General features: G+C 35.7%; 1 protein-coding gene across 2 annotated transcripts in view; it reads left to right on the top strand.

The window, feature by feature from the left end:
• KLF13 (KLF transcription factor 13) overlaps window positions 1-12,035 on the top strand; it is a 127,197-nt gene extending 115,162 nt beyond the window's left edge. For both annotated transcript variants that reach the window (XM_089652437.1, XM_089652436.1), the window contains one exon: window positions 1-12,035. This exon is cut by the window's left edge and continues 18,216 nt beyond it. The gene's annotated coding sequence lies outside the window, so the exon portion shown is untranslated.

Genomic DNA, 12,035 nt, shown 5'->3' with positions numbered 1-12,035 from the left:
GGCTCTTAGCATTCATGTGATCGTGTATATATGTATCTCAGAGATACAAAGGATAACAGTTGGATCATTTTCTAATAAACTGCCAAAATTGTAAATGGCTAGCTTTATGCAACGTGGTTTCAACATTACAATACTCTTTACAATGAAGAAATGAATTACTAGTTTCTTACTGTGCATTTTTTTCAATTTCAAAACAGGGTAAACTTTAATACAACATAGATAATCGCCAAGACAGTAATTTATTTACACTTAATTAGTACTACAAGCAAAAACATATAAAACAAAATGTCTGTATTTTTCCATGGTCTATATGTTATTTAAGGTTTATAGAGCAAACATTTCATATAATTATTCATATTAAAATTTAAGACAATCAATGACTTTACATGTAAAATATACTGTACGTAGCAGGGCCCAGTAAGACATGGAGTGCTGCTACAGACACCTCTGATAAACTTAATGTACACTTTAGCACAGACTACCTCAATCAGCACTTCAAGCAGTCAGTTCTAATATCATGCCAATAACAGATCTATAATGGATTCAGATTATGATCTATTGGGGTCATTTTATATTGAAGATTAAAGGAAGGCAATAGTACAAAGGAGATAGAGAAGAAGCAGTCATTTGATGGATACTGATAGTGAAGTTTGAGTATTTGTAATTTTTATGAAAGTAAAAATATTACAGATTTGGAAAAACTGTATTTTGTTCGTGTTGCACGGTAGATTATAGTTGTATGTTGTATAGTTATATGAATTCCGAATGGCTTTCTAACAAATAATGCATATTACTTTGATATTATTCAATGTAGAAAGTCAGCTCTTCAGCTATGTGTCTTGAGATAGAAACGAGTTGATGCTGAAGGTTTAGCTGCACTGCGCAGAAATGAAGTGTAATCAGTGGAAAGTGTTTAGTGGTCAGGTTAGTGGTGTGAAACCTGGAAAACACAGGTCAGTTATTCCATTTGTTAATAGTTATCTGTTGGTCCACAGACTCCTTGTAGTGCATGGTCAACCTGCAGAGAGTGGAGCAGAAATATTATTGTGTATTGACCAACATTTGTTAACCAATCTGTTTTTTAGTAATATAATATTAACAAAGTGTCTGATGACTTATCAGTGTGTTGCTGCTCGTTCTTTGTCCAGGCTGCAGGCTGACAACTACTTAATTCTAACAGAGAATTTAACAGTGAGCCGCTGCTCAAGAAAAGCCTGCTACTGCTGTCCTCCACACCTCTCGCAAATTCAGGTGCCAGCCCAGTTCAATTGACTGTATGCATAAAAAATTCCGATCCTGATGGCTGCACTCCGAGAAGATATCCAACTTTATTGACACAATAAAATCACTCAAATACAGCACCTTGACACCATGGGCGCAGGGATAACAGTCAATGCATTTTGCACTCTTGCGCTTATTTATGACAGATATCTCTACCTTTGGTGTCAACGCATCGATGCTTATCCTACTCTATAGCACTCTTATTCCTACCCATGGTGTCAAGGTGCTGTATTTGAGTGATTTTATTGTGCTGATAAAGTTAGATGTCTTCTTGGAATGCAACTGTTCGGATCTTTGGAATTTTTCATAACAGAGAAAGCAGTTGTCACAGAAGTGGTTGGGCAAAAGTACCTTGCCAGATAAGAAAGTTCACCTATGTGTATGTCAACTGTATATTAAGCTGTTTAAAGTTCAGCCTGTGGTGGAAAATACAATCGCAGAATTATGTTAACTTTTCACCTATACTTGTGTGTTAGCATGTGCATTGAGACACATTGAACCAATGTGGTGTGCATATGCTCTTTGGAATGTATGCACATCCAGGCAGTAAACTGCAACTGACCCATTACCACACCGCAACACACATTTGTGAAAATACATGTTCTCTGTTACAGTGTGTTGGAAAAAAGGAGTCAGGTATGTTATTTGGTGTTTGTACTCCTATTGCAAACCTGTAAGAAATTAATGGGCAGATGCAACGCTTGCCATCACAGTAAAAAATGCACATCATTGAGAACTACAATGTGTGAATGGTTCTTTAAACTTTGAATTGGTTATTGGGGAGCAATAGAAACACTTGGTATCAAATGAATTCTACCAAATACACTCTCCAGCAATTTGGAAGGAATTAAGCAGTCTAGATAACCGTGATAAAAAATGAAAAGCTATCACAGTAGGACTTGAAGAGTGAAAATAATCCATTTAACTTGAAAACACTTTATACATTGAAACTGTGATGTATATTTAAACTTGGAAGTAATTTGCACACTATACAATACAATTATGCTCTGTCAAATCCTTGCATGCTGAATGATATAAATTTAAGGGAAGACAGAATTGTAGTTTTTGGTTATGCAAGTTAATAGTTATGCACATCATTGCATTTTAATGTTCACAGCTGTATTAAATTACATCTTTATTGCTATTCTGACGTTTTCCTAGTGCTTCACATTCTGTAATCATAAATATGTATATTGCTGGCAGAGACTGCTGTCTTTGTGAAGTGTAGCAACTGTGTCATGACCTAATCTCTGGCAGTATTAGTTTTTTTTCATTTCTTGGCTATAGTTGGCACGTAATGGCAAAGTAGATGCTGTTTCCTTTGCAAAATCCAGTTCTGCATTAACACCTCCTAAAGTTTGACCTAAAATAAACTTCGCCTTCCAGGTCTGAAAGTAAATGTGCTCGACTCATTTTACACTTTCTACGTGGGTTTGGTGGCTTTATTATGTGCGTTGGGTTGCAGTAGAACCATCCATTTATGATTGAGTCTGCTAAAACAAAATGTAAACTAATATAATATACATTTTATTCAGAAGCATGATTCCTCAGCAAAGCTACCCATAGACATTGAATATGGGGTATGATTCCAAATGTTATGGTTAGACAATGCTTCATATGACTGCTATGGGACTCAACAGCCCAGACGACTCAAAGCAGTCTGGGTGGAGGTTGACATGTCCATGTACTACATGTACTTTATAAAACGTATCATTCTATAGCTCAGGAACCAATTTCACTGTGCTATGAAAACAATGTCCTGTAGTGGTTGGTATATTTTTAAAATAGCACAGATATTGGTTGAAGGATTACTTTATGGGTGTAGATGAAGAACCATGGGGATGTGTAACTATTTTACAGTTAGATCATACAAATGAAGATAATAAAGAGCCTCAAAGTCAAAATAGGTTATCTGGAAAAAAAATGATGGGTATAATGTCTGAACGAAACTATCATACTTTCATTTAAACAAGAATATACCCTTGCTGAACCATGTCCTAGATCTGTTCCTATTTTTGTCAGAAACTGCAATAATCACAGTTGCCACGAGTAAAAAGAAATTGCTGTGTCAGGAGGCAGTAATTTGGTCTTCCTTAAATAAAAATGAAATAAAAAAAAAACTGTCTATCAGGAAGCCAATCTGACAAAAAATCCAGAAGCCAAGATGTGCCTAAATGTACCTTTGTAATTTTATGGCCCGCCCTTGGAGCTCCAGAACTCAGGCATTTAGTAAGCATATAGGTTGGCACTCTGGCATGCTTCCTTTAATGTGAGCCCCTCTATTGGTTTGTAAGGTTCATGTCAAACCATTCAGGGATGCAAGGATTGGTGAACTCATTTCCAAACTGAGTAGTCAGGTTTGGGGGTTTCGACTGCATTAAACTAGATGCAAAATATATGTGCTTTTATCTTCTAGAACCTCTATATAAATATGAAAAATACAACTTTTCATGACTACAAAAATAGCAGTTTTCAGAAATCTCATCTTTATAAGGTTTTTTGCATACTTTACTAAATTTATAAAGCTGAGATGTCAGTCATTTCACAGAGGTTCTAAACCTTCCCTATTATATCCAAAACTAGTAAAAAACTTTTTGCTGCAATTCCACTTAACTCATCCAAGATCTTTAACCATCATTACCCTCTCACCTACACCTTCTGTCAAACCTCACAAATGGTGACTGGTTGCCTTGAACTCCAGGGTCTTCAGGATCCTTACTGCACAGCTTTCTCCCTCCTTGCTAATTACCTTTGTGAGGCTTAAACAAGAAAACAAGTTTTTGCTGCAATTACACTTTAATTAACTCACCCGAGACCTTTCATCATCATCACCGTCTTACCCACACCTTCTGTCAAACTTCAAAAATAGTGACTGGTCACCTTGAACTCCAGGGTCTTCAGGATCCTAACTATATTGGTCTCTCCTTCCCTGTTAACTACCTTTGTGAGGCTTAAACTTTCCATCTTTACTATTATTATTATTAGTAGTATTAATAATAATTTAAAGAGAATTTTTTTTATACAGTAAATAAGCCCCTTTATATCAGGTTGGTGACCTATCAGATAGGACAGGTTTGCTTTATATTACGTGGAAGCAGAAGGGTAAAGGGATGTACAGGATTGAGTGGTATAGAAGGAACTACATTTAGTTAAATTTTACTTATATGTAATCTAAAATGATTCCTTAAATCAACTATGTCTGTAGATTATATTAAAAAAACATTTTTCCACATATAATAGGCAGCTCAAAAATGGCCTCGTTTGACAATTAAAATAAGTTCCTTATATACTGTGTAGCTAAAGACAGCTTGCTGTTCTCCATCTTCCCTTTATAATATACACACAAAAAAAAATAATACTCTATTTAGTGAGTGGGATTTGGCGGCCTCATTTCTCAAGTAGCAGGCTCGTGTCACTCTTCCGCAGTTTACCTGCACAGTCAAGTTTTGGCAAGTCGTCATTTTCAGACACTTTCCAGGTTTCAGTCTATTGAAAACCAGACACTGAAAAGAGATACAGAACAGAAAGTGAGCTCGGTTAACAAAGCAGTCTGGCTGGCACTGCCCTGAATGCTACTGTGTTTCATTAGAAATTCCAATGTGAGAAGCATCACTTTTATTCAGTGATAAATGGGTTATATATACTGATGGATATACTGTACATTCTGCTGTCCTAACTAAATGGCACCGTTATTATGAAATATATTGGTATTAAAGCAGAATTGTAGACAGATATATATTCCCCCATTGAACTTAATTATGAATTAATCAAATAGCCTTACATGCATTTTAATTAGTACCTCAATCTGTCTTCTTTTCAGCTTCCTAAACTTCCCTGCACAGCAGGGTTCAGTCTGGGAAAGGAAATAGCAGCAATCTAAATCATAAATCAATCAGGCTTTGCTACAACTGTTGTGCAACAGTGCACAGGGAAATGGCTGATAGGAGAGGAGGGAGTATAGTTGACCTGATTGGTGTGCATCTGTTCCTTCACTATTCAATTCCAGGCTGGGACAGACCTTGACCAAGCTGTGTTGTTTTAGTAGAGAAAAGTGAGGTCCGAATCAAACTATGTCCACCAAAAGGATGCATGGATTAGAAAAGTAACAGAAACATATTTTTTTGGCTAGTGGGACAGTTCATAGTTATTAGTTCATTCATTCATGGGATTAGTTCATAGTTATTAATCTGTTTAAATGCCTCTTTTGCATTGATATACATCCTCAAACCCAGGCTGTCCAGACAGTAGGGTCAACCTGCTGACTAGGCACATCCACAGGCAGCGTAACTTTTCACTAAGACACAGAAATTGAATATAATGCAATTTTATTTCAGACAATTGCAGTACAGAGGTTGCTTTTCCAGTCTTTTGAAGTGTAAGAAGACAATGACTTTCCTGAGCCCTACAAACAACTGGCTGAGGGAACATAGAAGCAACAGAGAGGGTCTAGCTAAGTCTAAACTAACAAGCTCTAAACAGGAGAGTAATCCAGAGGAAGATACCAAAACCACATCAGTAAACAAATTGTAGTGGCCTCAAACCACCACCAAATGTCAGCATACTACAGAAAAATGATAATGCAGTTATATACAAGACATAAAAAATACATGAAAGCAGGGCAGAACATATCAACTTTGAATATATTTGTCTACAATTTTGCTACTGTCTAATCCAAAGTGTTTTTAATTTATAAGGTTATACATTAGCAAAATATAACTTTGATACTATATGATACTATACTATACAAACTCTTATTTCTGCACTCTGCTTGAACCATGTGTTTTGGAGGAGTTTTTTCAGTGGTGTTAATGGGCAGTTACATGATATACAGTGAAGGAAATAAGTATTTGATTCCCTGCTGATTTTGAATGTTTGCCCACTCACAAAGAAATAATCAGTCTAATAATCGAATGGTAGGTGTATTGTAACACTGAGAGACAGAATAGCAACAAAAAAGTCAAAAGAAATGCAAGTCTAACAAATTATGCACTGATTTGCATGTTCATGATGGAAATAAGTATTTGATCCCCTATCATTCAGCAGGATTTCTGGCTACCAGGTGTCTTTCATACAGGTAACAAGCTGAGATTAGAAGCAGTCTCTTAAAGGGAGTGCTGCTAATCTCATTTTGTTACCTGTATAAAAGGCACCTGTTCACAGGAGCAATCAAACTATCAGATTCCAAACTCTCCACCATGGCAAAGACCAAAGAGCTGTCCAAGGATGTCATGGACAAGACTGTAGACCTACACAAGGCTGCACAGGGCTAAAAAACTATTGCCAAGCAGCTTGGTGAGAAGGTGACAACAGTTGGTGCAATAATTTGCAATTGGAAGAAACACAAAACAACTGTCAGTCTCCCTAGGTCTGGTGCACCATGCAAGACCTCACCTGTCAATGATCATGAGAACAGTGAGGAATCATCCCAGAACTACACGTGAGGATCTTGTCAATGATCTCCAGGCAGCTGGGACCACAGTCACCAAGAAAACAATTGGCAAACATTCAAAATCAGCAGGGGATCAAATACTTATTTCCTTCGCTGTAAAAGCAGAAGGTGCTGGAGAAGGACTACAGCAGAAGTGCTCCACTCAAGAGCTTTTTGACAGATGATAACAGGAACAGGTGGCGTTCTACTTAAAAAAAAAAATGCAATCTTCAACTGATATTTCCATTATGAAAGGATGCGGGTGAGCTTAATCACCCACTTTTTTAAACATATTTTAAGTATTACAATGGTAAGTTTTTCCCAGTCAAGTTCACAAATCTGATCCCACCCCAAGACATTCACTCTTCATGCTGCAGCAGAAGAAATCTATCTTCCTGAGCATTATCCTTAAAGGGTAACTCCACTTTAGTGGTAAAAAAAATATCAAATCAAAAAATAATATAGCATATACAATTATATTGTATTTGCATGCTGTTAAAAATTACATTTCCTTTTCAATCTTCAGTGCTGTAATTTTCTGTAAAGTGCAATTTAATATGGCAACCTGGGGGCCTACTGTACACAGATGAAAAGTAATTTCCTGCTTGTGTGATTGGTTCACTGATTTTCCCAGAAGTCTGCACTAAGATGCAAGTGAGATTTTAGGCATCCTCTGCATCAAAAATGTTATTTTTGGTGGGATACCCACAAAGGGAAATCCTGTCTAAAGGGATGCAGACCCTGCCACTTTCCTTATTAGAACCCTGCAAGTGCAGCAGCTGATTGATGATTATAATTTCACTTCCATTCACATTCACTTTGCACAATGACACAGACAAACAACCATTTCTTCAGAATAATAAAAGGTATGAATCTGCAGCAAAGGTTTTTAAAATCCCTGCAATGTGCATAGATCACCCAGAGGAGAATGTTTTTTTTCTCAACAAAAATGGAGTTACTCTTTAAAGAGAGAAGTGTAGCATATTTTGAGATGTTGAGTTATCATTTTAAGTGCATACCTTGAAGTATATTTTAGACTTTCACATACTGTACATGCTTGATCTCATTTTATTACTGTATGCTCATATTTTGTTATTGTATTAAAAGTAGATTTATACATTGACAACAAAAAAAAAGCTATCCCTCTATCACATCTACTTATCAACTGATAAGATATCAGCCACACAGGAGGTATATTGTTTCCAGTGGGTCAGCTGACTAATTGCATTGTGGTTATATAGGGAAGCAGAGCCTGCATATGTAATAAGGAAATAATTTGGCGCTTATTTGCATATATTAATAAAAATTAGAAAATATAAAAAATAGCAAATGTTTCTATTAAAATAGAAACAAGGTTTTTAAAATATTAATTTTTAATTTTAAAGCATGGATACTTTTATTTACATCAAACCAATTAATTGTATATGCCATCTAAAAACATTGAAAAGGCTATCCATTCTCTTAATAAAACATAAATTAAAAACCCAAAGCATGCAGATCCTGCTAGTAAGCTACCAGGGCAAAGGTCTCTCCACTTGAGTCCACAAGATATAAAAATGGCTACTTTGGGATATAACCTGTTAACATCTACCAAAGATGGAAATGTCAGTTGGGAATATAAAAAAAGATGCAACACATTTACCTATTTCCATACATACACACATATTGTGGCACATAAATTCACAAAAAAACTGGGAGATATTTGAAACACTGATACAGGCTAAAAACGGGACCATTTTTGAGCTATGATTATATTCCATTTTCAGGAACTTTATTATTTTACTAATATAAACTACAAAATTATGTTTTTAGGATGCATTTGTTAAAGCACAAAAAGAGAGAAGCATTTTTCAAACAAATGTCCCTCATTACTTTTTTTATAAATTGGCAGAAAAAAGTTCAAAAAATATTTTTTGCTACCTATATATTGTGCAAACCTTTCTATAGTGCTAACAATCTGGCCGGTTTGCAGCTATTTTCTAGCACTGTTTAAAAAGATAAAGCTTTAAATGTAAAATTTTTCGAGAAGACTGGAAAACTCTTGTGAGGAATACTGGAACAGCTGATGGTCTAGGGTTTGTCATAATAATGCCATGTTTAAACAATGTGTTCATAGTAGGAAGCAGCTAATCAATGGTTATTATTGATTTATTTTGTATATATTGTTGCTCGTGAAGTCATACACTGCCTTCCAACGAGCAAAGATGATATACAGTACCCCGAAGCAGTGTGCTGGCCTTATTTATGATCACTGCAGCACTTACTGAACTAGCACTTTAGTGGCCAATATCCCCAAGGCATAAATCACTTAAGTTAGGTGCTTCAATTTACCTAAAACACATAGAAAAAAAGATTGTTAGTGATATATGTTTGTGATTCCTGTTTCCATGCATTGCACGGGCAAAATGCAGGAACTACTTTCAAGCAGATATGAAATTCATTTTACCATTTTTTTAATGTTATGAGGATTTCTAATATTTTGTCCACCGCAAATGTTGGTATGGTGTTTGGATCCTCAAAACGTTATTAAAAGGCTAGTAACTGCAAATAGTCTTCCTCTTCTATAGTGTTTTTTTTTACATATATCAGGTACAATTCTTTAGAGGACTCATGCATCTTCTAAGTAATTGTACTATACATTTATATATTGCACAATTCCCAATTCCAAGCCCTCAAGGAGCTTAAAGTCCAAATTCCCTAACGCACATTCATACATACACATACTAGGGCCAGTTTAGAAAGGAGCCAAATAACCTACCAACATGTCCTTGGAGTGTGGGGGGACACCAGGGTACCTGGAGGGAACCCACACAGGCACAGGGAGAACATACAAACTCCAGGCAGGTAATGCTGTGGTTGGGTTTAATAGATGAGGAAGTATACTGACCAAACACAGAGATATGATTATCATAGAGGTGCAGGTACTATCTCAGGTATCCTATAATTAATCATAGATAATAAAAAGTCCAATATCAAGAGTCCTGTTACCTAAACACTCGTGGTCTAAATAGCCCAATTTACTGTCATAATTGTCCTCAGCTTGGGGATATATTGTACTGAAGATGCCCAATTGTGAATATGGTACATGTGTAAGAACTTAATGATATAAAAGGATACAAAATATGATTGGGACCAACAGGTCCTCATCCCAACTCATTCCAGGCATGTGTCCCCACTACATACTGTATAATTATATAGAAAAAAAGAATTGTTGATTTGGATGTAGGACAATAAAGCTGCTCTGATATTTCAATACTTTACAGTAATTAGCTACTGTAAGCATCAGTTCTCAGAATATACTTTTTTAAGTAAGCAGATCAAACAGCAGTAGAGATATGCAAAGATCAGTAATCTGTAGCCTCCAAACAGAAAAACTATTCCAACTGAAATTGTAGTATTCTGAAATAATTTGGGTTGCTATTGCTTTTCACGCTAATTGAATAAGTCCAGCTGTGCATGTAGAGATACTTTCAATTCTAAAAGATAAAAGATAATATACAACATTATAATGGAATAGTATCGCATGGAAAGCTCATGACTATACCTGTTAAGACTTACACAGACAATGCTAGTCTAAAGCCTTTATTGCCGTTAATGATATGTTCAATACATCTGAGCTTCTAAATTACTGCTCTAGCAATAACATTTGACCCCTCTACAGCCCTTGCTGAAACCTATCCTTTCAATGATTTACTTAATGGCCAAAGTTCATGGCTTCCTCATCAAACTTGTTTTTGCAAGCCAGGATTTTGTATTACAAAGAAAATGAAGTTTTTGATTTGCTAATGACTATATTCATCAAACACAGATTTGCTCAAATGAAGGAAAACTAATGCTGCTCATAACAGTTTGAGGGTACTATATAAGATACTATGGCAAAGGTTTCAGCATTTTAAAAAAGAACCTTTGTGTGTGCTATTGAATTGAAAATGGAATTGGTCAAACATTTACCCCTATAATGGAACATTTCTGGTATAAGAGTCACTATAGTGAAAACTGGATTTAAACTACCCTCTAAAATGTTATTCTTGGAGATTGGACATATTTCTTGGGGGTCATTTTACTAAACTGAATGGGTTATTGTATCTGCATTTGTTGTTTTATATCACATTAATTTTCTCATCAAAATGGGTAGTTCACTAAACATAAATAAACCTAAAGTTGGCCATACATGGAGTAATTTTCATCCAGTTACGAAGAGCCAGCTGAAATTTGAGCTCTTGGTGGCCCTGTTGCTACCCTCTTACCAATTATCTTTCAAAGTAAAAGTCAAAGGAGCCAGGAGGAAAATTGACTGCTGAATAGTGGCTGCATCCAAATCAGATGCAGCTACTGTTTGTGTATTTTGACTGCTGTCAGAACACAATAGCCTCAGTGGAGATTCATCCATTCTCGCTGTTTTGAGAGAAATCTTACAGTGTATGGCCTGCTTAGATTGTGCAATCAGTATTTCACCACTGAAAGCCTTTACTTCTCTGTATTTTTTCTATGCAATGCTATTTTATCTCCACTCAATTTTCTGTTCTCCTTATTAGGCACCACCTCATAGAACCACACAATTATTACCAGTCAGAAACTACCAGTATTTTAAGGAACAAAATCTTGTGTGATACTCTTTATCAACAGACTTTTACTTACAAAGTAAGTGCATGCAGTTGACTGTGTTGATCTGTGCAATAAAATCTTTGGCGAATTTAAAACACCACCGCCATTTGTAAAAAATAGCATGGAATGCACAGACTTGAAAATACCTCAAGTGTTATGCTTTACAGAATTAACTCTTGCTCTGCAATTTTAACGCAATCGCAAGTTTTTCCATAACTATATTAATAAATCACGCTGAACTCTCACTGTGGACCGGATTGGATTTGCGCACACCAACTGACAATCTCTTACAAAGCTTCCAAATAACAGATGGGCTGGTGAAACTTGAGTCAGAATTCATCAATTGTGAAATGCAGGATTCTCCATCAAATCCAGCAAAACAAATCTTACACGGTTTATTAGGTCGGTATCAGTGCACGAAATATGCACATTTTGTATGTATGTACCGTCTAGACAATGTGAAGGTAGATTTATGTAAGTCTTCCTGTCTGTTTTTCAGAATAAATAATGTTGAGTATTACAGTTGTACAGATGTGATCCTTCCTCCAATGTAATTATTTTTAATGTTTTTTGTACTTTATAGACTATATATTGTGAAAATGTTCAATGCTAATAAAAAAGAGAAAAAAAAAGAATTACTTGCTATATATATTGTTCTGTCTGCATGTATTTTAACGTTTTGGAGTAACATTTCTAATAAAGGAGATAGTGATAAATTGAA

Source organism: Staurois parvus, unplaced genomic scaffold (genome assembly GCF_062004578.1).
Source record: "Staurois parvus isolate SC_StPar_1 unplaced genomic scaffold, SC_StPar_1.0 ptg000682l, whole genome shotgun sequence".
In the NCBI taxonomy this organism is placed as follows: Eukaryota; Metazoa; Chordata; class Amphibia; order Anura; family Ranidae; genus Staurois; species Staurois parvus.
The sequence above is the reverse complement of the archived record's forward strand: the minus strand, read 5'-3'. Positions and strand labels throughout refer to the sequence as shown.